This window comes from Eurosta solidaginis, chromosome 1 (genome assembly GCF_040869045.1).
Source record: "Eurosta solidaginis isolate ZX-2024a chromosome 1, ASM4086904v1, whole genome shotgun sequence".
Taxonomy (NCBI): domain Eukaryota; kingdom Metazoa; phylum Arthropoda; class Insecta; order Diptera; family Tephritidae; genus Eurosta; species Eurosta solidaginis.
In genome coordinates, this window is record NC_090319.1 from 152,255,637 (window position 1) to 152,282,460 (window position 26,824).

The 26,824-nt window shown below is 40.0% G+C and overlaps 1 protein-coding gene and 1 pseudogene across 24 annotated transcripts in view; one reads left to right on the forward strand and one right to left on the reverse strand.

The window, feature by feature from the left end:
- LOC137236879 (protein eva-1) overlaps positions 1-26,824 on the reverse strand; it is a 3,007,131-nt gene that overhangs the window by 1,513,583 nt on the left and 1,466,724 nt on the right. The window lies entirely within an intron of this gene.
- Positions 20,575-22,304, forward strand: LOC137238666 (uncharacterized; annotated as a pseudogene).

Consider the following 26,824-nt stretch of genomic DNA (forward strand, 5'->3'; position numbering starts at 1 on the left):
TCGAAAAGCATAATTGGTCACTAATTGGTCATAATTGGTCAGCGGGTCCCACTAAATGGTCAGTCATAGAAAATTTTTTATGGCCATTTAAAGTTTTCCAAGGGAAAAACAATTTTCCTGTTTAAACACCCTGTATACATAAATTTTCCAAAAAAAATTATGCCAATTAATTGGTCACTAATTGGTCATAATTGGTCAGTGGGTCCCACTAATTGGTCAGCCATAGGAACTTTTTAATTAATTTTTAAAGTTTTCTTTGTTATCGGATGTTACTCTGTTATCGGATGTTAGCACCCCATCGGTGGATTTTGAATTCGAAAAGCATGCCAAATAATTGGTCACTAATTGGTCATAATTGGTCAGTGGGTCCCACTAATTGGAGAATACAAAGTGGCGAGATCGCAAGCGGTTCTGTTGACGTCGCATCTCTCACATCGGTTGTGGAGGAGTACGAACGCTTCCAAAGGGAGCATCCGACTCCTCAACAACCTAGACAACCAAGCTCGGCTGGTGACGTTTCTCAAAAGAGAAAGAGATCCGGCCATGAAAATAGCAGTGAGGCTGTTTCGAAAAGCCGGAACGGGCGGACACGGAACAGACATCCAGGAGACACTTCACTGAAGTCGCCAGAGACCACCTGCAAGTGGCCATAGTGGATGCTGGCAGTCGATCGCCAGCAACAATTCAGCAGAACTGGGTGGAGATCGAGGTCGGGCTGTCGAAACTTGCCATGCGGCACGTGCGCTACAGCCCGACTGGACATCTCCCAGTCTTTGAGTCCTCCGAGACCCTGAGAGAATACAGGATAATCAGGTGTGCGGAACAGGTCTCGTTGAAATTTCTGACAAGGTGTGTAGCACAAATTAGCGGAGAGGTAAACAACCTCCAGCTAAGGCTAATATATGCCTCAGAGGTTCCGAAGAGACCTCGTGCGCGCATTTGGCTTCCACCCCTGAAGGACTCGGGAGAGGAGTTGCTGGGTTGTATCAAGCTTTATAACAGCAACATTCCGGCCATTGCAGAATGGCAGCTAATAAAAGAAGAAACGCCGTCGAAAACCAGCAAACCAATCCTGGTGGCCATTTGCGAGGAGTCCCTAGAGGCTCTGGCCAAGGCGGACTACAAAATTGCCTTTGCTTTTCGCATGGCCAAGGTAAAGGTATTCCGCGGAGACGCAATCCCTGCTGAAGACGACCCTGATGAAGTTGAAGGGGCAGGTAATCTGCTGCAGGGTGTGAATATCAGGGACGGGGACACAGCAGAAGTCTAAGTGTATGCAGTTTTTTTCTTATTATTGCATTATCATCGGGTTCTGAACTATATTCCAAGTTTCAAGCCTGTAGTTTATCGGAAGGTTACTTAAATTTTAATTACAAAATTCGTTCACATCGGCCGTGCGGCCGGTCGGCCTGTCAAGTCAAGCTAAATAAAACCATTTACCTCAACCGTTATACGAAAGCTTATAGACTATAGCGGAATCTTATTTATCATGTATACCTTTTAAATTAAAACACAGATAGCATCTGCTAACTATTTTTTTTTATTTTTTATGAAATTGGAGTAAAAATTAATATACATTTTTTATTCTATTATGCTTTTTATGAAAAAATTAGTAAAACGCATAGAAATTAGCCTTAAACTTTTGGCTTTTTTCTTAACCTTAAAAATTTAGCCTTTTTAGCTTTTCATTTTTGTCAATCTAGCCTTTTTTCTGAGAAAGTTGTGGCAACACTGATGGCGTGTGATGCTTCCATGCCCATAAGTGGCGCCAAAGTAAATTGAACTCATATATACTGGTGGAACGACAAAATAGCGAAGGGGTATAGAAAGTGCCACAAAGCACGGCGAAGGGCACATAGGTCACGCTCATCGCCACTATATGACTAGCTACACAGTCCCTACAAAGCCCAAATAACAGCGCTAAAAATGTTATAAAAAAGAGCAAGAAAGCGTTCCCCCAACGGGTTAGGGGGCTTAGAATATACCCCCGGCAGGAATGCATGTCGTAAAAGGCGACCAAAATACCCAATTGATTCAAGGGGTTGTGTAGCGCAACCCTTTCATAGGGTCGCCAGCGCAATATATAGCTTCTCCAATCCAATTGACAACAGCCGAGGCTCTGGCAACCCCAAGTTCCTCATGTATCTAGGAGATGGAAGGGCGGGATGGCCTTGAAGGTTTCATGTGGTCATACTAAATAGTTCCCGAAATGGTCGTTCTAGTACCTTAATTGTGCTTGTTACCGGAACACGGCCGCGGGGAATGTCCTTATCACTACAAAAACAACAACAAAACGCGTTTCAAGGAAATAGTGGAGAAAGCGGAAATTGAGTCCCTTCAAAGGACCTCCACGAACAAAAAACTGAGGATACTGGATGCAACATATACAGTTGCAGATAATAAGTCTCCAGAGCCGGATGGAGTGTAGCTCTTAAATCCGCGATAAGGTCTAGAACATCAGTATTTACGGAACTCTCCAACGCCTGTATTTAAGAAGGAGTTTTCCCCCGCTCATAGAAAAACGTCAAAGACTGGTCCTTCTGCTGAAACCAGTAAAGACGCCTCACAAGCCATCCCCAGTCAACTTTGTATGTTGGATTTGATAGGAAAGATTTTCGAGCGCATTATTAGTGAGTGTTCTCCAGCAGACCCTGGAAAGCCCAGTGGCTTGTCAAATATTCAGATTGGAATTTGAAAATTAAGATGCAAACACCTGACAATACAGCTCATGAAGCCATAACCAATGGTCAAAATTAATGGAAGCTTTGTGCACTGATTACTTTGGATATTAGAAATGCTTACACGCCCAAGTGGATGTAGATAATGACCGCGCTACGAAATTTTACCACACCTGCTCAGAATAATTGGTAATTATTTTAGCGACAGAGTACTCCTATTTGATACGGATGAGGGACGAAGAAAGCACAACATTACCGGTGGTGTCCCTCAGGGATCTGTTCTAGGGCCAACGCTATGGGATACGATGTGTGACGGTGTGCTACAAATCGACCTTCCTGGAGATACAAAAATTGTAGGCTATGCATATGTTTTGTTCAAGTAGCAGTGGCTAAGAAATTGGAGCTGTTGCAAGAATCTGACGAAAATGTGGCTTTAAGTGGCCAGCAATAAGACAGAAGTGGTGATGGTGACTTCAATGCGGGCAGTGGATGACTAAGTCCTAACCATAGGGGATTATCAAATAAATTCAAAGCCTTGCTTTAAATATTTAGGAGTAAACGTTGACTCAAAGCTAACTTTAAAGAAGCACTTCAGAATGGTGGGCGAGAAAGTTTCTAGAGTTAGTGGAGCCCTAAACACTATGGACTCATTCAGTGTATGTGAGGTCCTTATGGACCGGCCAGCTCAACCTAGTGAAGACCTAACGCAAATAATGCCCAACATCAGCGTCCCAGGTGGAGCTATTCGTCAGCTTTTATCCAACGTAACCAGCTCGATATTATTATATGCTGCACCAGCATGGCACAGATCTAAAATAACCCACCAAATGGGCACTAGAGCCTACCGTATTACTGCTATATATATAAAAAAAAATAAATAAATATAAGGGGCGATAGCCTCCGAAGAAATTTGAGGGCGAGCTTTTCTTCCAATTTGCATCGTTCTACAAATCGGCGGAACACGACCCACATGTTTAATGCCGACTCCCAACGGCATCTGCAAAAAGATGAGTTTGCACTGAGAAGCTTTTCATGGCAGAAATACACTCGTAGTGTTTGCCAAATCACTGCCGAGGGGCGATCCCGCTTAGAAAGACTTTTTTCTAATTGAAATATATTTTTTCTAAATTTTCGATGTTGCTTTGTCCGGAGATAGGCGAAGCACGGTACTACCACATCAAGACGGCCGCGGATCTCCGGCGACGAGAACATTGTTTTTTCTCGGAAGATCCCAGTAGATCTAATGTCAAGTGAAATAGTAGTTTTGTATGGCATTGGAATCGGCCGACCATCATAAAATCCCAAGAAAGATGCAAGGATTGAGATAGTTAAAATTTAAACCTTCACAAATGGTATTCGGGATGTCGAAACGAAGCGAGTTGCATACGCAGATCCAAAATCCACATTCGCATTCAAAGTGCAACGTGTGGAAATAGAAAGGACAGACTATGTGGTCGCAATATTAGAGGCACAGCAAAGTCACACAACAATGAAAACCTTCAAGCGAGGGAAGACGTTGCACGTCATTGTGGCCTCGACCCAATATTTTCAACAACATGGGTGGTCTTAAACGCAAAGCCGAAGAAGATGAACTAGAGGTAGACAGATGAAAGGGGCGGGGACTGGCTCCCTCTATTTAGATGGAAAGGAGCGGTTACTGACTGCAGATACGGTATATCCGTATAACAAATCGGAAGAACGTCGAGCAGTCTTACTGTACGAGGATATTTAGGTGGAAAGGAGTGGTTACTGACTGCAGATACGGGTGCATCTCATTCAATAATCTGATCTGACTTAGTCAAAAGGGAGATAACGCCACTGCACCGTGCAAGATTGCGTACCGCCACTGGCGAGAACAAACGAAATTCAGGGAGAAGTGAATTGTAAAGTAGCTATTTGGACGGCAACGCTTCTAAACAATTTCGTAGTCGCGGAGGTTTTCAAGGAGTTACATATATTGTGAGTGAACTTCTTTGTTGACCATGGCTTCAAGCTATATTAGGAGCTTGCCAAGGGGCTGAAGTAGTTATTAATTGTAAACAGCTCCAGAAAAACATTTCAACTAGCAAGAGTGATCTTTCAGATAACATGACTGCATGGACAAAAGGGCTAGAGTAATAATATCAAAGTAAGTTAAAACAACTTCTTCTAAAGTACGCAAGCATATTTGACTAGGATGGTTCCAAACCAGGTCCCAAAAACGGTTTGAAACAATAAATTGACACTGGTGATGAGACAAGTTGTGAGCCTAATCATAAAAGAAATGAGCGACAGCCGAGTAATTGAGTAATCAGAAGGCCATGAATAAGAAGTAAGGAAGGCTAAGTTCGGGCGTAACCGAACATTACATACTCAGCTGAGAACTTTGGAGACAAAATAAGGGAAAATCACCATGTAGGAAAATGAACCTAGGGTAACCCTGGAATGTGTTTGTATGACATGGGTATCAAATGGAAGGTATTAAAGAGTATTTTAAAAGGGAGTGGGCCATAGTTCTATAGGTTGACACCATTTCGGGATGTCGCCATAAAGGTGGACCAGGGGTGACTCTAGAATGTGTTTGTACGATATGGGTATCAAATGAAAGGTGGTAATGAGTATTTTAAAAGAAAGTGATCCTTAGTTCTATAGGTGGACGCCTTTTCGAGATATCGCCATAAAGGTGGACCAGGGGTGACTCTAGAATGCCTTTGTACGATATGGGTATCAAATGAAAGATGTTAATAAGTATTATAAAAGGGAGTGGGCCTTAGTTCTATAGGTGGACGCCTTTTCCGGATATCGCCATAAAGGTGGACCAGGGGTGACTCTAGAATGTGTTTGTACGATATGGGTATCAAACGAAAGGTGTTAATGAGTGTTTTAAAAGGGAAAGGGCCTTACTTCTATAGGTGGACGCCTTCTCGAGATATCGCCATAAAGGTGGACAAGGGGTGACGAGGGGTGGACCAGGGATATGGGTATGAAATGAAAGGTGTTAATGAGTATTTTAAAAGGGAGTGGGTTTTAGTTCTATAGGTGGACGCCTTTTCGAGATATCGCCATAAAGGTGGTCCAGGGATGACTCTAGAATGTGTTTAATGAGTATATCGCCATAAAGGTGGACAAGGGGTGACGAGGGGTGGACCAGGGATATGGGTATCAAATGAAAGGTGTTAATGATTATTTTAAAAGGGAGTGGGCCTTAGTTCTATAGGTGGACGCCTTTTCGAGGTATCGCCATAGAGGTGGACCAGGGGTGACTCTACAATGTGTTTGTACGATATGGGTATCAAATGAAAGGTGCTAATGAGTATTTTAAAAGGGAGTAGGCCTTAGTTCTATAGGTGGACACCTATTCGATATATCGCCATAAAGGTGGACCAGGGGTGACTCTAGAATTTGTTTGTACGATATGGGTATCAAATGAAAGTTGGTAATGGGTATATTAAAAAGGAGTGGGCGTTAGTTCTGTGGGTGGTCGCCTTTTCGAGACATCGACATAAAAGTAGACCAGTGGTAACTCTAGAATGCGTTTGTACGATATGGGCATCAAATGAAAGTTGTTAATGATTATTTAAAAGGGGGTGGGCCTTTGTTATATAGGTGGACACCTTTACGAGATATCGCCATAAAGGTGGACCAGGGGTGACTCTAGAATGCGTTTGTACGATATGGGTATCAAATGAAAGGTGTTAATGGGTATTTTAAAAGGGAATTCACTAACTTTTTTAACGACATTTGCCATCGCTTTATTTGCGAATCGATAATTATAACGATTTCGTTATTCAGTAACTATTTTGTATCTATATTCGTTTATCGACGATCAGCTGTTAAATAAACGGCAAATTAAATTGGCTGCGTTAAAAATCACGAAATTGATATTTCTGACAATATAAGTTAAAAAAGAAAATAGGAACTTTAACTAAATACTTTCAAACACCAAAAGCTGCTTTATTTATAAATCAAATGGCATTTGAGTACTTGGCGTACGTTTTATCACAAGATGAAGAATTGCTAAGTCCATCGCCAGTGGACAGACACCTTCTTAGAGAAGTATGTAGATAACCCTTTCGACTTGAATGCAACGGAGTTTCGAAAGCTGTACCGACTAACCACAGACTTGGCTCTTGGCTCATAATATTATTTCTCAACTTGATGGTCAATTAAGGGGTACAAGAATAACTGCGAAATCAACAGAGAAAAAAAAAGAAATTAATGCCGCATTTACTTACCTTTTGTTAAAATAGGTAAAAACTTGCACATTAACGACTTTTAAAAGTAGTTAGTATACGGAATTTATTTATTTTTGGCATTCCTTTTGTTTTTAGGTTTCGTTAAGCTGTGCTGCCACCTTTCTACTATTAAAACGAAATTTAAGTGTCATTTATTTCGAGTCGTTAAAACTAAGTTATTGAATAGTACAATCGATAAGGCAAGCGACAAAATCGTTAATTAAAATCTTGACAAATCGCATCGCTATAAGTTAGTGAATTCCCCTACAGGAGTGACTCTAGAATGCGTTTGTACTATATGGGTATCAAATGAAAGGTGTTAATGAGTATTTTAAAAGCGAGTGCGCCTTAGTTCTATATGTGGCCGCCTTTTCGAGACTTCAACATAAAAGTAGACCAGGGATGACTCTAGAATGCGCTTGTACGATATGGGTATCAAATGAAAGATGTTAATGATTATTTAAAAGGGGGTGGGCCTTAGTTCTATAGGTGGACGCCTTTTCGAGATATCGCCATAAACGTGGACCAGGGGTGACTCTAGAATGTGTTTGTACGATATGGGTATCAAATGAAAGGTGTTAATGAGTATTTTAAAAGGGAGTGGGCCTTAGTTATGTTAAAAAAAGCGCATCAAAATCCGTTGCGTATTTTTAAAGGTTTAAGCATTCAAAGGGACATAGGGACAGAAACAGCGACTTTGTTTTATTATTAACACGCTTTTATTAGCTTGGCCTGTATGTAGCGGAATCTTTGAGCTTAATTTTTACCGGTTTCTAGAAGTCTGATTAATTTGAAACTTTGCATGCGTATCAAGGACCGATGACAATGCATTAATGTGATGGTGTGGTGACATAAGGTCAACGGCCATAAGGTCAATTGGCCTTATCACCACTTTGAATGGCCATAAGTTTGATTGAAACTTTGCACACATATCAAGGCTCGATTACAATGCATTAATATGATGGTGTGTTGACATAAGGTCAACGGCCATAAGGTCAATTGGCCTTATTACCACTTTGAATGGCCATAATTTTGATTGAAACTTTGCACACGTATCAAGGGTCGATGACAATGCAGTAATGTGATGGTGGGGTGACATAAGGTTAACGGACATAAGGTCAATTGAACTTATGACCACCCAAAATGGCCATAGATTTGAAACCTTGCACATAATGCGAAAAACGCATTCCTTTATTAATGATAGAAGTGGATGCATGGCACATCTACGAAAGAGCATACTGGAGCCCTTTTTTAATTAAAACGCTTTTATTAGATTGGCCTGTATGTAGCGGAATCTTTGAGCTTAATTTTCACCGGTTTCTAGAAGTCTGATTAATTTGAAACTTTGCAAACGTATCAAGGGTCGATGACAATGCATTAATGTGATGGTGTGGTAACATAAGGTCAACGGCCATAAGGTCAATTGGCCTTATTACCACTTTGAATGGCCATAAGTTTGATTGAAATTTTGCACACGTATCAAGGCTCGATGACAATGCAATAATGTGATGGTGGGTTGACATAAGGTTAACGGAAATAAGGTCAATTGAACTTATGACCACCCCAAATGGCCATAGATTTGAAACCTTGCACATAATGCGAAAACCGCATTCCTTTATTAATGATAGAAGTGGATGCATGGCACATCTACGAAAGAGCATACTATAGCCCTTTTTAACACGCTTTTATTAGCTTGGCCTGTATGTAGCGGAATCTTTGAGCTTAACTTTCACCGGTTTCTAGAAGTCTGATTAATTTGAAACTTTGCATACGTATCAAGGACCGATGACAATGCATTAATGTGATGGTTTGGTGACATAAGGTCAACAGCCATAAGGTCAATTGGCCTTATTACCGCTTTGAATGGACATAAGTTTGATTGAAACTTTGCAAACATATCAAGGCTCGATGACAATGCATTAATATGATGGTGTGTTGACATAAGGTCAACGGCCATAAAGTCAATTGGCCTTATTACCACTTTGAATGGCCATAATTTTGATTGAAACTTTGCACACGTATCAAGGGTCGATGACAATGCAGTAATGTGATGGTGGGGTGACATAAGGTTAACGGACATAAGGTCAATTGAACTTATGACCACCCAAAATGGCCATAGATTTGAAGCCTTTCACATAATGCGAAAAACGCATTCCTTTATTAATGATAGAAGTGGATGCATGGACATCTACGAAAGAGCATAATGGAGCCCTTTTTTACACGCTTTTATTAGCTTAGCCTGTATCTATCTATGTGTCTATGTATCCATGTATGTATGTAACGCAATCTGGAGTGGAGCCGAGAGCCCCGGTAATGCAGAGCTCCAAGCACCGTTGCAACTTTTGAAGCATTTTAAGATAGGTACTTTTAGCTAGTGCAGGCCACCAGATCAAGGCACCATAAAGAAGAATCGGGTGCACAATGGCTGTGTAAATCCAGTAGGTCACCTTAGGGGAGAATCCCCAGGAGGTGCCAATTGCCCTCTTGCAGGTGAACAGCTCCGCTGCTGCCTTCTTGGATCGCTCCACTATATGGTCACTCCATAATAGCTTCCTATGCAGAATGACTCCCAAATACTTGACTTGATCGCTAAACGCTAAGAACGTACCCCCAATTCTTGGCGGTGTAAGATTTGGTACTTTGTACCTCATCGTGAAGAGAACAAGCTCGGTTTTATCCGAGTTGACTTCAAAACCTGTGGCGGGTTGTACTCCTGGAGCAGCTCCAGGATGTCAGCTGGGTCCGTTGGCGTCACTAGAACCCAGGCTCCAGCCCTTGGTCGTGAGGGGATATCACGCGCCTCCACTACCTTGAGGCGCGCGCCCAGATATACCACCCCTATCAGCGTGACGGCATTGGAAGAGAAGCTCGGCCTTAGATCTCTTCGGAGGTTATCGCGCCTTACATTTTTTTTTTATAACTATAAACGATTGTTTGACCTTCTACTACTGTTATATAAACTCTTTTTAATTTGAAAATTATTTTCTTTTTTTTAGTTCGGTTTGCTATAAAAGCGTGTTTTTTTAGTTTTTTTAAACTATTATTTATACTATGTAGTAATTCACATCCTAACATACTTATAAACTTACGTCCGAAGTTAAATAGCGCAGCGAATGCTATATATTTTCCTACAAAGATTTTCGAAAATAAAGATGTTGCAGGGACGAAAAATCGTGTGAAGCAAGCTCCACAAAATTCTAGTAGGTCACATTCACCACTTACGACAGCAGAATTGGTTAAACTACCACTTTCTGTATTTGTTATTTAACAATTATTTGTACACTTTTTATTCAGCTAATGTGTTCAGAATTTTAACTTTTACTCTCTAAATCAAAAATCAGTGTATTTCTGTGCTTAAATTATGTCAAAAATTGTGTTAAAGTTTTTGGTGTGGTGAAAGTGACCTACTAGAATTTTGTTACGCTCCGCTGCTTTCCACCGAAGTTTGCTCCTGCAAAATCTTTATTTCGATAATCTTTGGTACGTATGTATGTGTCGCATCAAGCCTCACTCAAAAGCAATTAGCGTCGACAGTTCACAGCGAACAAACACATACGCATTTTTTGATAAAAATGTTATTTTTTTAAACAATTTGGCTGATATAAGAAAGGAATCAAGTATTTTTTTTGACGCAGATCGAAGGTAAATATTTCAAAGTTTTACTGAAAAGTGGAATTTTTTAAATCCATCCATCCGTTTATGAGTTATAGCTATGTAAACAAAAATTTTATGATTTTTTACTACATTTTGGCAATTTTCCACGCCCCTATAATATATACCTTCAAATTATATTAACTGTACCATCTTACGTAGCTAAGCTTTCAAATGCAAAAAACCGTTTTAAAATCGGAGCATACTGTGCGAAGTTATGTGCATACATGGCATTTAGCGACTTTATTTTATAAGATTTATAGATAGAAGATAGATAAATAGATAGAAGATAGATAGATACCACGATACTGTTCCTGCCAAGATTACGCCCTGCAGAACTTTTTCATTTTCTTCTACTAAATATGGTAGGCGTGACACCCATTTTACAAAGTTTTTTCCAAAGTTATGTTTTGCGTCAATAAACCAATCCAATTACCATGTTTCATCCCATTTTCATATTTGGTATAGAAATATGGAATTTTTTTAATTTTTCGTAATTTTCGATATCGAAAAAGTGGGCGTGGTCAAAGTCGGATTTCGATCATTTTTTATACCAAGATAAAGTGAGTTCAGATAAGCACGTGAACTAAGTTTAGTAAAGATATATCGATTTTTGCTCAAGTTATCGTGTTAACGGCCGAGCGGAAGGACAGACGGTCGACTGTGTATAAAAACTGCGCGTGGCTTGAACCAATTTCGCCCATTTTAACAGAAAACAGTTATCGTCATAGAGTCTATGTCCCTACCAAATTTCCTAAGGGTTGGTAAATTTTTCTTCGACTTATGGCATTAAAAGTATACTAGACAAATTAAATGAAAAGGGCGCAGCCACGCCCATTTTGAAATTTTCTTTTATTTTTGTATTTTGTTGCACCATATCATTACTGGAGCTGAATGTTGACAAAATTTACTTATGTACTGTAAAGATATTCAATTTTTTGTTAAAATTTGACTTTTAAATAATTTTTTTTTTAAAGTGGGCGTGTTCGTAATCCGATTTTGAAAATTTTTATTTAGCACACATATAGTAATAGGAGTAACATTCCTGCCAAATTTCATCATGATATCTTCAACTACTGCCAAATTACAGCTTGCAAAACTTTGAAAATACCTTCTTTTAAAAGTGGGCGGTGCTACGCCCATTGTCCAAAATTTTACTAATTTTATATTCTGCGTCATAAGGTCAACCCACCTACCAAGTTTCATCGCTTTAGCCGTATTTGGTAATGAATTATCGCACTTTTTCTGTTTTTCGAAATTTTCGATATCGAGAAGTGGGCGTGGTTATGTTCCGATTTCGTTCATTTTAAATGGCGATCTGAGATGAGTGCGCAGGAACCTATGTGCGAAATTTCATCAAGATACCTAAAAATTTACTCAAGTTATCATGTTTACGGACGGACGGACGGACATGGCTTAATGAATTTCTTTTTTCGCCCAGATCATTTTGATATATAGAAGCCTATATCTATCTCGATAAGTTTATGCCATTACGGATTACCGTTATGCGAACAAAATTAATATACTCTGTGAACTCTGCTCAGCTGAGTATAACAAAGAATCTGTTGAATAAAGACCTATACATTTACGTGTAAGTAAAATTTGTCCAAACCGGTTAAGTTAGTACTTCTCTTTAAAGTTTTTTTGTGCGCTAACAATTAGTTTAGAACAATTTTTGAGGATTTTGGTACAGACCAATATATGTAGGTAAGTGGCAACAATGGGAAAAAGGCCGTATGCAATATTTCGACCTAAAATCGAAAATGTTTTTTTTTTTTCTTTTAATATACAACGTGAAATTTGCCGATGCAATCAAGGTGCATTTAAATAATAATAAACTAAGTTGAAATAAAAGATAATAAAAGATAATATAATAAAATAAAATAAGAAGTATAAAAATAAATTAGCATAAAGTATAATATACAAATTTAATGTAATATCTTTGTAGCCAATTTAGTTATTTTTTATATGTAGTTTTTCAGCTTTACTGATCTATTAGGGTCAAGTGCAAATAAAATGTGATTTTTTCCACCATTTAGCCCAACGTTTCGATAATTATCCTTATCTTCTTCAGGGGCGGTCTATATTTGTTTATAACAAAATACAAAAGACAAAAACAACATTAGAAATAAAATTACAAGATCTAAATTACATAGTTTCAAACAAAGTTTTGCACAATTATAAATTTGAATTTTACATGAAATATTACTTCACAAACAATTATTTATATTCACTCACATTGGTATTTAAAAAACGATTTTATCATTACTTTACAAAAAAATTAAATGCTACCATCACTATATGGTAAACTTGTCAAACTAAAACTAATTATCTGTGTCATAGGCATAATAAGTAAGTCGCGGCTATGTCTTGTGTATCTTCTTTCTTGTTCATTGCCTTTTCTCTATTTTGCATTATTCTTAGGCTCTTGAGTGTGTACCTTGTTCTTTCTCTCGTCTCTTTGTCTATTATTTTTGTTGTTGTGAAATCTACTGTATGTTTGTTGTTTACCGCGTGTTGTGATAACGCCGTACTGTGTTTTTCTTTGTTGATATCGGCTTGGTGCTCTGCAAGTCGTGTGTTTAGCGCCCTCTTCGTAGTGCCAATATATATTTTGTTGCAATGTTCAGTTTCATTTCCTTTGCACTCTATTTGGTATACCACGTTACTTTGTTGTTGTATGTCGATCGGGCTTTTTGTTTTTGTAAAGAATGTTGATAGAGTGTGGTTAGATTTGTAAGCCAGTGTTATTTTGGGTTTTTTGTTATGTGTTGTGCTAGATTTTCTGAGAGCCTGGGAATATAGCTCGTACTAAAATATTGTTTTGGCTCATTCGGCGACTCTTTCGTTGTGGTTTGTGTGGGAATATTTATTAATTCTTGTTGTTTACGGTCAATTAGATTACATATTAATTTATTGGGATAATTGTTACTTCTTAGCGTCATTTTAATTTTTTCTATATTAGCGTTATGAAAACATTGATTGCTGATGGTCAGTACTTTATGTATGAAATTTTTGGCGGTATTTAATTTATACTTAAAGGGTTGTGATGAAAAGAAATTTATTAGGCGACCAGACGATGTAGGTTTTGTGTACCAGTCAAGTATAATTTTATTGTTAGCTCTATATATGCGGGAGTCTAAGAAGGGGATGTTGTTGTTTTTTTCCATTTCAATGGTAAATTGCAGTCTATTGTGGTATTTGTTCAGTGTACTTAAGATAATTTCCGTGTCGCTTCGTTTTATTATTGCAAATACGTCGTCTACGTATTTGACAAGAAATTTGATACCAGTGTTTTGTTGTTGGTTCAGCTCATAGTACCTATTGTGTATAAGGTCGTCCATCACAATGTCCGCTATGGTGGGGGAAAGTGGGTTACCCATCGGCATTCCAAATGTTTGTTGGTAAATATTGTTATTGTACATGAAATAGTTATTTTCTTTTAAGCAGAACTCTAATATGGTTAAAAATTTGTTTTTCGGTATGTTTGTGTGTTGTTGGACTTTTTCCCATTTTTTCATGACTATCTTTATTGCTAAAGTCGTCGGTATGTTGGTAAAGAGCGAGACGACATCGAACGATACTACATCATCATTGCATACATTTACATCAGCTAATCTATTTTTCAAGTCAAATGAATTTTTAATGTTGTAGTCTTCTGATATTAGTGACGTCAAGATTTTTCCTAAATATATGGACAATTCATAACATGGAACATTTATAGAAGACGAAATTGGACGTAAGGGGCATTCGGGTTTGTGGATTTTGGGTAAACCATAAAGTCTCGGTGCGGTTGCTGCCGAGCTTGCGAGCTGTTGTTTTTCTCTGTAGTTTATGTACTTTCCTTTGTATAATTCGTTTACAATGCTATTGTTTTTCTTTTGCAGTTTTGTTGTGGGATCGACTCTGACGACTTTGTATGTGTTCTTGTCGCCTAGTAGTTGGTTCATTTTCTCCATATAGTCTGTCTTGTATAGCGCAACAGTTCTATTTCCTTTATCCGCATCCGTAATAACTATGTTGTCTCTGTGTAAATGTAAAAATGTTCTAGTTTTGTTGTATGTCTCTATGATAAATTTTTCGGCTGAGTTTTGTTTTATATTACTTTTGAACTGTAAGATTCTGTGGCTAACTTGGCTTCTCGCGACTTCTTTATCTTTTTCGTTATCTATAGTTTGAATTACTTGTTCTATTTCTGCAATTGTATGTATGGGTGAAAAATTAGTATTTGTTGTAGGTAGTGTGCACTTGACCCTAATAGATCAGTAAAGCTGAAAAACTACATATAAATTAATAAAACTGATCGGAAATTACCATTAAATAGTTATTTTTTGTTCAGTATAAGACGTTCTATATCTAAAATGAGCATAAATCTGGAAATTCAAAAAAAAATTTGGATCAAATTTGCAATTAATTGTTATAAATAAATAAATGTAGTGAGTTTGGACAAAAGTTATCTCATTATTTGTGATTTCATGTTTTTTTGAAACCAACTAAAATAAAAAACAAATAATCGACCTATACATTTACGTGTAAGTAAAATTTTTCCAAACAAATAGGCCGGTTAAGTTAGTACTTCTCTTTAAAGTTTTTTTGTGCGCTAAAAATTAGTTTAGAACAATTTTTTAAGGATTTTGGTACAGACCAATATAGGTAAGTGGCAACAATGGGAAACAATATTTTATTTGAACTGAAAATGAGTGAGGCAATAGTTCTCTCACCCGTTTGGCACGTACGAATATGTACATATATAGATGAAACGCGCCAACGCAGCTTTTGGAATTTCGAATTCAGCGGGGTTTGTGAACATAATGTGTCCTACAGGCGGCAATTTCGACATTTCCACATATTTTCGAATTTACGAAAATTTTTTCTATTAATTGTAAACAAATAGAGTAATAATAGTTAATAAAAATAGGCGTATGTACTGCGGCTGATCCATACGAATCGATTCATATAACTTTTATATGATTTTACGTACGCTAACTATGCGAAACAGCCTGTCAGTTGATTGTATGGAAATTTTGTTAGCATATTAATATATATATTTTGAATACTCGGTTAGTTGTTATACAACAAATTCTAGCCCATATTCTTTGTTCATCTAACGGAAATTTTAATTGCCTAAAAAAAGCCTGTTTTCGTTGTTGTTGTTGTACACTTATCATCACATACATATTCAAGTATACTACTACGAAGAGGTGCATAGTGGTCGGAATTCATGCATATATCCAGAGCACTTGCGACATGTTGTGGAATAATTGTGTTCGGCCTGAGTGCGTCGTAAACCGGCAGTGGGTAGGCGCACAAGGGTCGATCTTGGAGTGGATGGTTCGCTCAAAAGAAATAAATAAGTACACAAAGAGGAATTCCTCGTTATAAAATAATATTTAATTTGAGTGTGCGGAAATGCAAAAGAGGATACAATATTACCTTTGTGTATAACTGGACGATGGTGATCCTGGGCGATGTGTGCTGGTTGGCGGTCGATCGAAAAAAAGACCGGTTATCCCGTTGAGGACAACCGCTAAGCCGCGAAAAAGTCCTCTGGTATTAAGGAGGGGAAAAAAAGCCACACACACAACAACCCCCACATATACGTGCATGGGTGCTGACAACCCGCACACACACGTGCATGCGTATGAAACGCATGCATGTGCATGCATGCACACAAATGCGGCGTGAGTGTGGGTGGCTGGAAATATTATTAAAACGTTAGGGAGGGGCGCCGTCAATCAGATAAAAGTTAGGCATTGGGCCTAAACCCTTGCGGTACGCAACATCACAGTCCGCCAAGGATCACCGACCGTGAAGAAGAGAAAAAAAAATAAAAAACTTATAATTAATTATATCTAACTTAACATAATGCCGGACAGTCCGCCGGCTTGGCGGCACGCAAAATGGTTTGCGCAGTGTGGGAGCTTGGTTGCTGCTGCCTCGGTCATTCACCAATTTTTCCGTTATGGTGTAAGGCGTGAGCCAGGTTTGCCTAGAGCTAGGGATTGCGAAAAGAAGTAAGAAGATATACGTGTTCATATTTCTTGCCGTTTATTACAAATTCATTGGAAATTCTATGCTTGTGAGTTTTGCATGAAGAAAATTCAATAAAAAATAACTTGTTGTAATGATACAAGCTTTTAAAACGCACACCTCCATTGTGAATTCATACAAGTGGCGAATTTTCGATAAAACGTTCACCATAGTGAACAGCGAGTGAGTATTAATATGTTTTCTGTATACAAATTTAAAGCTGATTTGAAACAAATGTGCAATTCATGGCACTTCAATTTAATAACGGCGAACACAAGAAAAAGAAACCTTTCTTCCATTCTCTGGCCCTTCGCGACAGCCGTTCTCCCTGTCAGCTATGATTTGACACGTAGGCATGGCAATGGAGGGATAGAAAGATTTTTCACTTGTACGTACTCACAATGCACACCTCTTGCGACTGTGTACAACAGAAATTCAATAAAATAAAAAAGGATAAAAAGTTTAAAAATTCATGTATTTCGGTCGTTACCGAACATTTTGCTGTTAGGCCTTCGCTGTGCCCGAGAGTACCCAACCGAAGATGGTACTCTGAGCTAACAAAGGGCCAAACGTGGTGGGCAGAATCCCTGGGAGTATTATCTCGGCATATACATCTGTGCCTAGGACGAGGCGGATCGGGGCGGATGAGTAGAACTGCGGATCCGCCAGACGAAGATGTGCGTACGGGGCTGCAATGGCACTGTCGATGCTGGTTGTGGGTGTCGTGCGCCGAAAATTGGCTACGACCGCAGCATGGGTCGCAATCCTTCTGTTCTGTCCGTGTCTTCCTCGGATACGCAGCAGACATCCTGCTTGCCCGCCAATGTTGCTGGTAGGAAGTTGGAGCTCCTGGGCGAGCTCATCCGCAATCACTGTGGTGGGGGAGCATCCGTCGATTAAGGCGCGAGCGAGGTGTAGCCGCCCCCTGCTTCTATTTTCACGACCGCGGTGGGGGTGATCGCTACCGTCGGTATCATGGTGGCGGTGGCAGCTGAATGCGGTGCTAGGAGCCCTGCCCGGAAGGCGGACACGGTGGTGAGCTGCAGCGAGTTGGATCCGTGACTGCGATCTCGTGGTTGATGATGGGTGTGATGTCGTTGTTGCAGGCGAAGAGGCCTTGTCTCCGCTCTGCGCTCGCGCGGTGGTTGTCTTCGTTGCGGGGCCTTAGTTTGCCGGCGAAGAGACCGAGTCTCCGCTCGGCCGTCACGAACATGGCGCTGGACGGTAGATGGGTTGTGCTGGAGCCGCTTCCTTTCGTGCTGCAAAAGCGGTCGATACGATTTGGCTGCTGGTGTTGTGTTCGGGCGAAGAGACCGAGTCTCCGCTCCGGTTCGGTGGATTCGAGCTGGACGAAGAGGCCCAGTCTCCGTTCCAGCATCTGACGCATATAACCATATGGAGTCGTCAATCCGCTCACGGGGTGATTCCAGCTCCTCCTCAACTTGTACACTCCATGGCTTGGAGCGGGCTTCGTGGAGTAGCTGTTCCTCTTCATCAATCGAAGAGATGTGAAGCATCGTGTGATGTTTTTCGCCGCATTTTTTACATCGGCCTTGGCTTGGGCATGCGTTAGAGCGGTGGTCTAGAGCCAAGCAATTTCCACAGCAGTTCCCGCGGATCGCTAAGTAAAGACGCTCCTCGGGTTTTTTGACCCGAAAGATGGGGCACAGGCGTATGGGATGTTGCTTAAAACAAGCGCGGCATTCCGACGTATAACGCATGACGTTCTTGGCAGCGTTTCGTTTTAAAGCGGCAAAACGACCCATTTTCCTGAAAGGAGTGAAATAGGTTTCAATGGGTCGGGTCATTGTCAAAGTGCAGGGGCGAGTGGTCCCTAGTTGTATTATTGGGGATTTGGGAAATTTTATTAACGCGCGCATAAGGGGAAACATCTGTCGCTGCATAAAAAAAATATTTATATGTGGAGTGCATTATGTGCAAGGCCTCTTTCCCCGCACGTTATGTGCCTGGGTCTTTAGTGCCTTATTTTGTTTATTTTGTGTCACCCGGCAGCGTTTTAGTTGGCCACGGACACACTAGTGCTGCAGAAAATGAGCATTTACGATTTTCGGTTCACACATTCTGGTGCCGAACCGGGTAGAAAGTGTATAGCGTGGGTTCTTTTGAGTCGCTGTTATTTGTGTTGTTGGTGCTAAAACCCAACAACTTCCCTGCCCGCCACAAAAAAATGTTTGGACAGCAAAATTGTATGCGATGTAAATAAAAAATAAAAAAAATGTTCGTTTTGGATGAGGAGAATCATTTGTAGAATGTATCATTTTCCTCTTTTTGTATTACCTTTCGGTTATTTATGAGAGTTGTTTATTCAACCTTTCCCCAAGTACGCTTCTAGTCCTGTTTAATTGATGGCCTTTAGCAAATGGCACGGTTCCCGAAGGGTGTTTGGCTCCGGTACCGATTTTTCGGAAACGGGTTCTTCGGTACCCGTTTGCGTCATTTTATGCATCCCTAATATAATGTACATTTAAAACTCGGCATATATATGTACAGACGTTGGTATAAGTATATGGGCAGTCAGTGCACGGACTTTACCGCAATGGTAGTTTGACCAACTTTTTGACCCATTTTTCATTTTCTACTACTTTTACGACTTCTGCTACCAAACCCTAGATTCTACCAATATTTCAGTATTTTCGCACTGAAACCGTATACTGCATTACAGTATTGAGTTGCCGCGCCCACCCAACTACTATTAGGAGGCGATACTGACCAAATCAGTCCATTTTGACAAATTTGTGAATAACTTAAATAGGAAATGAATTTTTTTTGATTAGAGAAATATAGTAACTGAGCACGCGAATATTTTCTGCGCTATTTTTCTCAGTTTTTTTTTTTTTTTTGGATAATTTGAACGACAATAAGAAGTTTTACGTAAACGATAACATGCTGAACTTGGTTATTTGGCGGCAGTAATTTTGGCACCTTGGAAAATTGTTGTGGTAGGTAGACGTTTTGGGATGTGATTTATTTTGTGATTTGTTTGTTTTACGATAAATTGGGAATTTTTGGTACCAATATAAACCGTAGTTATCGTTTTCACGAAACTTCTACTACCATTTTCAGTGCCCCAACATTTTGCCTTTACAAAAGTCCATGCACTGGTAGATATTTACCAGCCGCAAAGACAAAAAAAAAATTGTGCACATTCATACACACCTGTGTATAGAATGTAAATTTCTCAGAATTGAAACAAACGGGACTAATCGAAAGATTTTTTTCCGTTGCTTCATTCTTTTTACTACGGCGCGTGGCCGTAGTACTATCATTTGTTAATTTTTCATTTAAGTAGAGTAGTAAATTCTTTTGACTCGAGATTTCTTCGTTTATTTAATTACAGATCACAAATTTGAAGATGCCTAATTAGTTACGGCAAATATATATGTTTAATCCTCGATTTGTTTGTCGAGCCGCGAATTTGCTACAAAACGGCGCTGTTATGAATAAAAATTTTCATCCATACGAATCACATGTACCGTACATTCTACAGTTTATGATATTACAATTTGTATGGTATGAGTTTTATACCCGTACCATTGGAAATTGTGAAATTTCGTCAAGTCGCCGACAATATTCTAACTAAAGGTGGGTGCGTAGATGCGCACACTACATATATGCACATTAATTGCTCATTTCTGCGATATATACTTGTAGGCGATCCCCTTCTCGAGCTGAAGGAGCAGCAAGTACTTCCCCAAATTGTTCCGAAAAAGCAATCAATTTGTGCACTTGAAGTTGATATTGGCTCCAATTTCATTCTTAACCGTTTCCAGCTTGCAAATTATGATCAAAACAATGAGCACTCAAAACCTGGTATCGAAGCTATTTGGAATGATGAACGTTTGCGCAGACAGAAAATGAAGTACAGCTCGAAGGAAAAAAGGTAGGTACCCACGCCAGAGATACCAGTATCTCAAGAACGTCCCGATTTATTACCAACAGAAAGCGAAATTTTTCACCGTACAGCAGTGCTAAGCAAATTAATGGATTTGGATTTGTCGGCTAAAATTAGTGGTACTACACTTGACCAATCTTTAAATTCCAATCTTGCAAGCTTCGCACTGGATGAATGTACTGGCAAAGATCGGAGACGTACTTTCAATCTTTCTAAAATAATTGGTAATGCCATATACCCAGAGGAGTGCCCAACGAATGAGAATTTGAAGATGCCTAAGCTACAAAAAAACCCCGCACCGCACTTCAAGGGAACTGCTGTTGTTGGAGGCACATTCAAAGATATCGATTTAAATGATTACAAAGGAAAATACCTGGTACTCTTCTTCTACCCGTTGGACTTCACATTTGTTTGCCCAACTAAAATTATTGCTTTCTCTGATCGCGTCTCTGAGTTCCGTAATATTGGCTGTGAGGTGATCGGTTGCTCTACGGACAGTCATTTCACACATCTGGCATGGATAAATACGCCACGTAAGCAAGGTGGTATTTTCCTATTCAAATGTAAGTGTAGTCACCGAGTGGGAGGATAATGTTCTTTTCGATGTTGATGATCCCGATGTTTGTGGTATTTCTCCAAATGTTGTTCTTAATACCAATGGAATGACGGTGTCTTCAGCTAACATTGTTGCTCCACCATCGGGCTTAGTAAATGGTTCAGCTCCAAATGTCAGCTTAAATTGCATTAAATGTAAAAGTTCCAACAGCAATATCTTTAGCCAGCGTACATGGTCCACAATTCTCTGATATCTGCAGTCCTTTGGGATTTAATGGGTAGTCTTTTGGAAATTTTCGTGGACAATGTACTCAAAATTGAGGAGTTGCGTTAGCATATGGGCTCCTGCTTCATCTGCGGCGTTTCATGGACTGATGATCATGTTTCCCTCGATTGCAGTGAATGTGGTGGCTGTAGTTTAGAGCGCCCATGTCCGCTTTATGATGGACAGTGTGGCGTACCACAAAATGTGTGACTATTATTTTTCCCAGGTAAGCACTTTGAGTTGCTTAAGTTATATGGCTTTCCATGTACGACCGAAATGCGTGTAACCTTAGCCCGACCTATGTATGATGCAGATATCAGATCCCTCTGTGAATCATTCCCGAATTTGCGCACTTTTGCACCAAATGGCTATTGGGCGAACCCTGCCATTGCGTCATTCAGCCATTTAGAAAATTTAACGCTAACATGCTGCAAAAAATTAGGATTTGCGATTTTTGACGCATATTATTAGCATTAAATTTAAAATCGTTAACATTGAATATTTTCAAAAAAGTAAAACCATTGATGTATGAGGAGCAACTTAAAATGGAGTAAAATTGAAGAACTAACCCTCAATTGTCATGAGCTAAAATGGATTAGTTCTTTGGATGTAACCAGTGAGAACGTTTATGCAAACCTTAAGATGTTAATAATAGCCTGCAGTCTTGCTGAAAGATGGAATATAGTAGATTTATTTACAAAATATGAGGGATATTATATAAAGATGCGCATGAAATTGAAATTGCAAATGTAGGATTTGATTTCGTGTATGACATCATGGTGCCTGAGAAATTTGAGTTCCTTAATAGTGTAAAAAAGCTTATATGCGTTAATTTTGATATCTTAAGAGACGTATTCGAATTTCCCAACAGATTCAAAGGTCTGCCAGAACTTTATTTTTACTATTGTTATGCAAGATCCAATGAAGCAATAGGGGGATTGATTACTAATTCTGATCAATTGGATCTAATTAGCTTCGAACACTGTGAAAGTGCTTGAAATAGAGGAATCGTGCTTAAAAGCTTACAGAGAGCGGAGAGATCCACTCAGATTTAGCCGGTATCCACCAAATAAGATTTTACCAGCATTTTTTTTTTTTTTTTTTTAAAGATATTTATAAGGGCCCTATTAAATATACGCAAAGGTCATTCATTTCAAGCAACTTTAATACGTTGACAACCAAATTTAGGTGAAACTATATGGCTTGTGTGTTACGTGAGTGCAAGTGTACTAGCGAACTTGATTTGGCCAAACATAAAGCGCGCTATCATTTCCTGAAACATGTTTGTAAAGGATGCGGCAAATGTTTTATCAATATGGAATATCCACTAACACATTCGAGGTTACATCATAAGCAAAAGCATGATTCTAAAGAGCTTTCTGTATCAGTTGATCATATAATTTTGAAAAAGTTTGCTTGTGATCAATGCGATAAGGCTTTTGCTGATTTTTCGGGTCTACGCACGCATAGATTAGTTAACCCTTCAAAAAAACGAACAACGCAGGATCATCATCGTGATCAGTGAGTCATTCAGCAGAAGTCTCGTATTGGTCGCCTCCCTTCAAGTCAAATTTTTTGAAAAGGACCTGGACTTTCGACAAATGAGTTTGTGCAGCCCACAGAAAGCAATAATGGCTTGTAGGTATGTTCATATATGTAGTATCTAAATAGATAGTTTCAAATGCACAAATTGCAATTAATAAGTTGAACGAGGATGGCGCCAGGTGCCTTTAATTATTTTATCTCGAACTTGTACTATTAGGTGAACAAATAACGATTCTTTCTGCCATATGATTCGCTAGTTCTTAGGTTCTGTGCCCAAAACGGTTTGAATGCCCATATGCGAAGTCATGATGCCGCATTGAGTCGTTGCATTATGGGTACTAATAGTACAATACCCATACCGATTACAGAGAATGTGGGTAGTAGCATTAATATGGGAATACCCAGTAGTTCACTCAGCGGCAATTCAGTTATAGTTGTTAATACATTCGAAACCATAAAATCAGTTAATTCCATTACTGAGAATTTGCTAAAAGTAACTGCTGGATTCTGCCACTAATTAGATTATTGATAATTTGTATCACATTATGTGTTTTATGTACGGAGATACATACTACACAGGTCATATGTATTACGCATGCATGTTCGTGTTTGCGTGATTGTGATGTTTATACGCCCAAGTTTCACGCATTTACTGGTGAATTGGGTAAAGACTATAAGATTGGCTGGTGTTTTGGAACGCGACGTTAGTTTGACATACGATTTGTTGGGGCTGCAAGGCTGTCTAGAGCTTCTGGAGTGTGCTTCAAGTGGGACCAACCAGATCGGCGAGATGATACGATTTGTCAGAGGAGACAAAGATCAATTAAAACAATCTACTCAAGCTAAAGAATCGTCCATTTTGACGGTATAGCATATTAAGGCAATGAATAAATAGGATTCTTGTGTGCTAATGTAATTTAAATTGATTGGATTGCACAAAATTCGCTTGTGCATTTTTATGCAACTTTCACAGGTTGCATTTGTGAAATTAAAGCAAATAGTTATACTATATATATACTAAGTGCAAAACAGCCTGCAACTTCGTGTTTAAGTGTTAAAAGTCATCTGGAATTCCGATGCCTTCGCTGCAATTTTGCTTTGTAATTGTATAAATTACCAGCGTTGCTGCGCAAAATGTGGAGAAAGTTTTTCATTATCAACCGGAACAAGTGCATCTAGCATTGGGTGAACAATCCAATGAAGTTGTGGTAACATGGTCCACACCTGACGATGCCATCGAATCAATTGTTGAATATGGTTTAGATGGCTTAACACAGCAAGCCAATGGCACATCCCAGAGATTTGTGGATGGTGGCGATAAACAAAAGTCACAATACATACATAGGGTCAGATTATCAAATCTTTTATACACTCATTCCTATGTCTACCATTGTGGTGGTCAATTGGGCTGGTCACCGCCTTTTGAATTTCGCACAGTGCCTGTCGGTGATAATTGGGCGCCAACGGTGGCGTTCTAAGGCGATATGGGCAATGAAAATGCAAAATCGTTGGCGCGCTTAAAACAGGATACCAAAAGGGCATGTACGATACGATCAATCATTTGGGTGACTTTGCCTACGACATGAATACGCAGAATGCGCGTGTGGGAGATGAGTTTATGCGACAAGTGGAATCGATTGCGGCTTATGTACCATACATGGTAGTGCACCGGTGCATTTGATTACAGGTTCGCTTGGTTGTAAGGGGGGACGAGAGCCATTCGTAAATGATTTGCCTAAGTGGAGTGCCTTTCACAGCCAGGATTATGGTTATACACGTATGAGGGCACATAATCATACACATCTTTACTTTGAACAAGTTTCTGATGATAAAAACGGTGGTATAATTGATGCTTTTTGGATTATCAAACACAAGCATGGCAGTTATGTATAAAAACAACAAAAACGCAGTTTTCTTTAACAGAAGAGGCAAATATTTAATAATTGGAAGGCACAATGAGTACAGAAAAAGCTAAAGAAATTTCAGAGCAGCTTTATTCTGATGAGCTGAAAACACCTGTCTAGTTTTTTTTTTTTTTTTTTTAAATTAAAATCTAGTGGGCCGAATGCCTTTCGGTTCTGTGGCAGATATCGAATCTGCGTTAGGTTATTGCTTGGCCTCGTTCCTTTGGCTGAGTGCATCTGCGTTCCGTGGCAGACCCTGAGTCTGCGTTAGGGTTCTGGTGTCCTCGCTCGGGGTGAGTGAGTGAAGTGGGGTTTGATTTTGAAAATGAAAAATAATTGTTTTGTGGCAGATGGGGATCTGCATTAGGGTGATTGGTTGGCCTCGGTGGGGGAGCGCTGGGTTTTTGGTGGATTATCGATAGGGAAGTGGAGTGAGGGAGAGGAACGGAAGGATTGTTACGAGGAGCTATTGGCATTCTCGCAATCCGTCTCCTCCGTTGGGAAGGAGGATCAGTTTGACCAAAGGTCGTCTGACTTGACCCTTCTCGGTAAAGAGGTCGACTACACGTACTCGGTTATCTTCACCGGGGTGTACGTTGACGACTCTACCGAGCCTCCACTCGTTGGGAGATAAGTTGTCCTCTTTGAGGACAGCGAGATCTCCCACTTTTATATTTTCTTTGGGATGCTTCCACTTCACTCGTTTTTGAAGCTCGGATAGATATTCCACCTTCCATCGTTGGCAGAAAGTGTGATGGAGGGCTTTGAGTTTCTGCCATCGGTTGATCATCGAGGCAGAGCTCTCACTGGCATCTGGTTCGGGTGGAGCCAGCAGGTGGCTGCCGGTTAGGAAATGTCCTGGAGTTAGGGGTTCCAGGTCCGTTGGGTCATTCGACCCCGGACTGAGAGGGCGCGAGTTGAGGCACGCCTCAATCCGGCACAGAAGTGTTTGGAACTCCTCCATAGTATATTTGTGGGGAGAAGCGATCTTTTTGAAGTGGCTTTTGAAGCTCTTCACTCCCGCTTCCCACAAGCCGCCCATATGTGGAGCGCCAGCGGGAATAAAATGCCAAGTTAATGCTTGATGGCTATACTTGGAGACTGTTTTGTCTCGGCTTTCTGCCAGGAAGGCTTTGAATTCCGATCGTAGAGATCTGGAAGCTCCGACAAAGTTCGTACCATTGTCGGAGTAGATGTTCTTCGGACATCCTCTTCTCGCGATAAAACGTGAAAAGGCCGCGAGGAAGCCTGGGGTACTAAGGTCACTAGTGGCTTCTAAATGGATGGCCTTAGTGGAAAAACAGACGAAAAGGCATACGTAGCCTTTTGACAGTCGACATCCCCTACCGCGGTAGCTTTTGATGTCGAAAGGCCCTGCAAAGTCTACCCCGGTATTGGTGAACGCGCGGGTAAAAGTAGTCCGCTCGCAGGGAAGGGTCCCCATAAGTTGGGACTGTGCCTGCTTTCGGTGAATAATGCAGGTTTTGCAATTGTGGATGATGGCTCTGATCATGGTCTTGACATTCGGTATCCAGTATTGGGTTCGGATGAGACGGAGCATGAGCTGGTTCTCGCTATGAAGGGAGTCATGATGAGCCATCATAACTGTCAGGCGAGACAGTCTGCAATTGTAAGGCAAGATGATCGGATGACGCTCGTTGTATGACATGTCTTTTGACGCCCCTAGACGCCCCCCTGTTCTAATAATATCATCTTTGTCGATATATGGGTTGAGTGACAGTATTTCACTCTTTCGATCGATAGGTTCCCTATTTTTCAATTTTAAATATTCTGTCCCGTAAAACTGTTTCTGGCAGACTCGTATTAATGCTTGAGTCGTTGCCTTAATCTCATCGGCTGAGATTATACACGCTTTTTCGTGGAACGAGGCTTTTGTTCTTGGGTGAGTTCTTTTATAAAACCTCCTAACATAGGATAGAACCTTTAAAGCCCTGGGCAAATTTGAAAATCGGTCGAGAATATCTACATGATCTACCCTTGTCGTGGCATATGTTTGTGCCCTCTTCTCCTCAACGGACGTTTTATAGTCGGGCTCTTGTGCAGGCCAG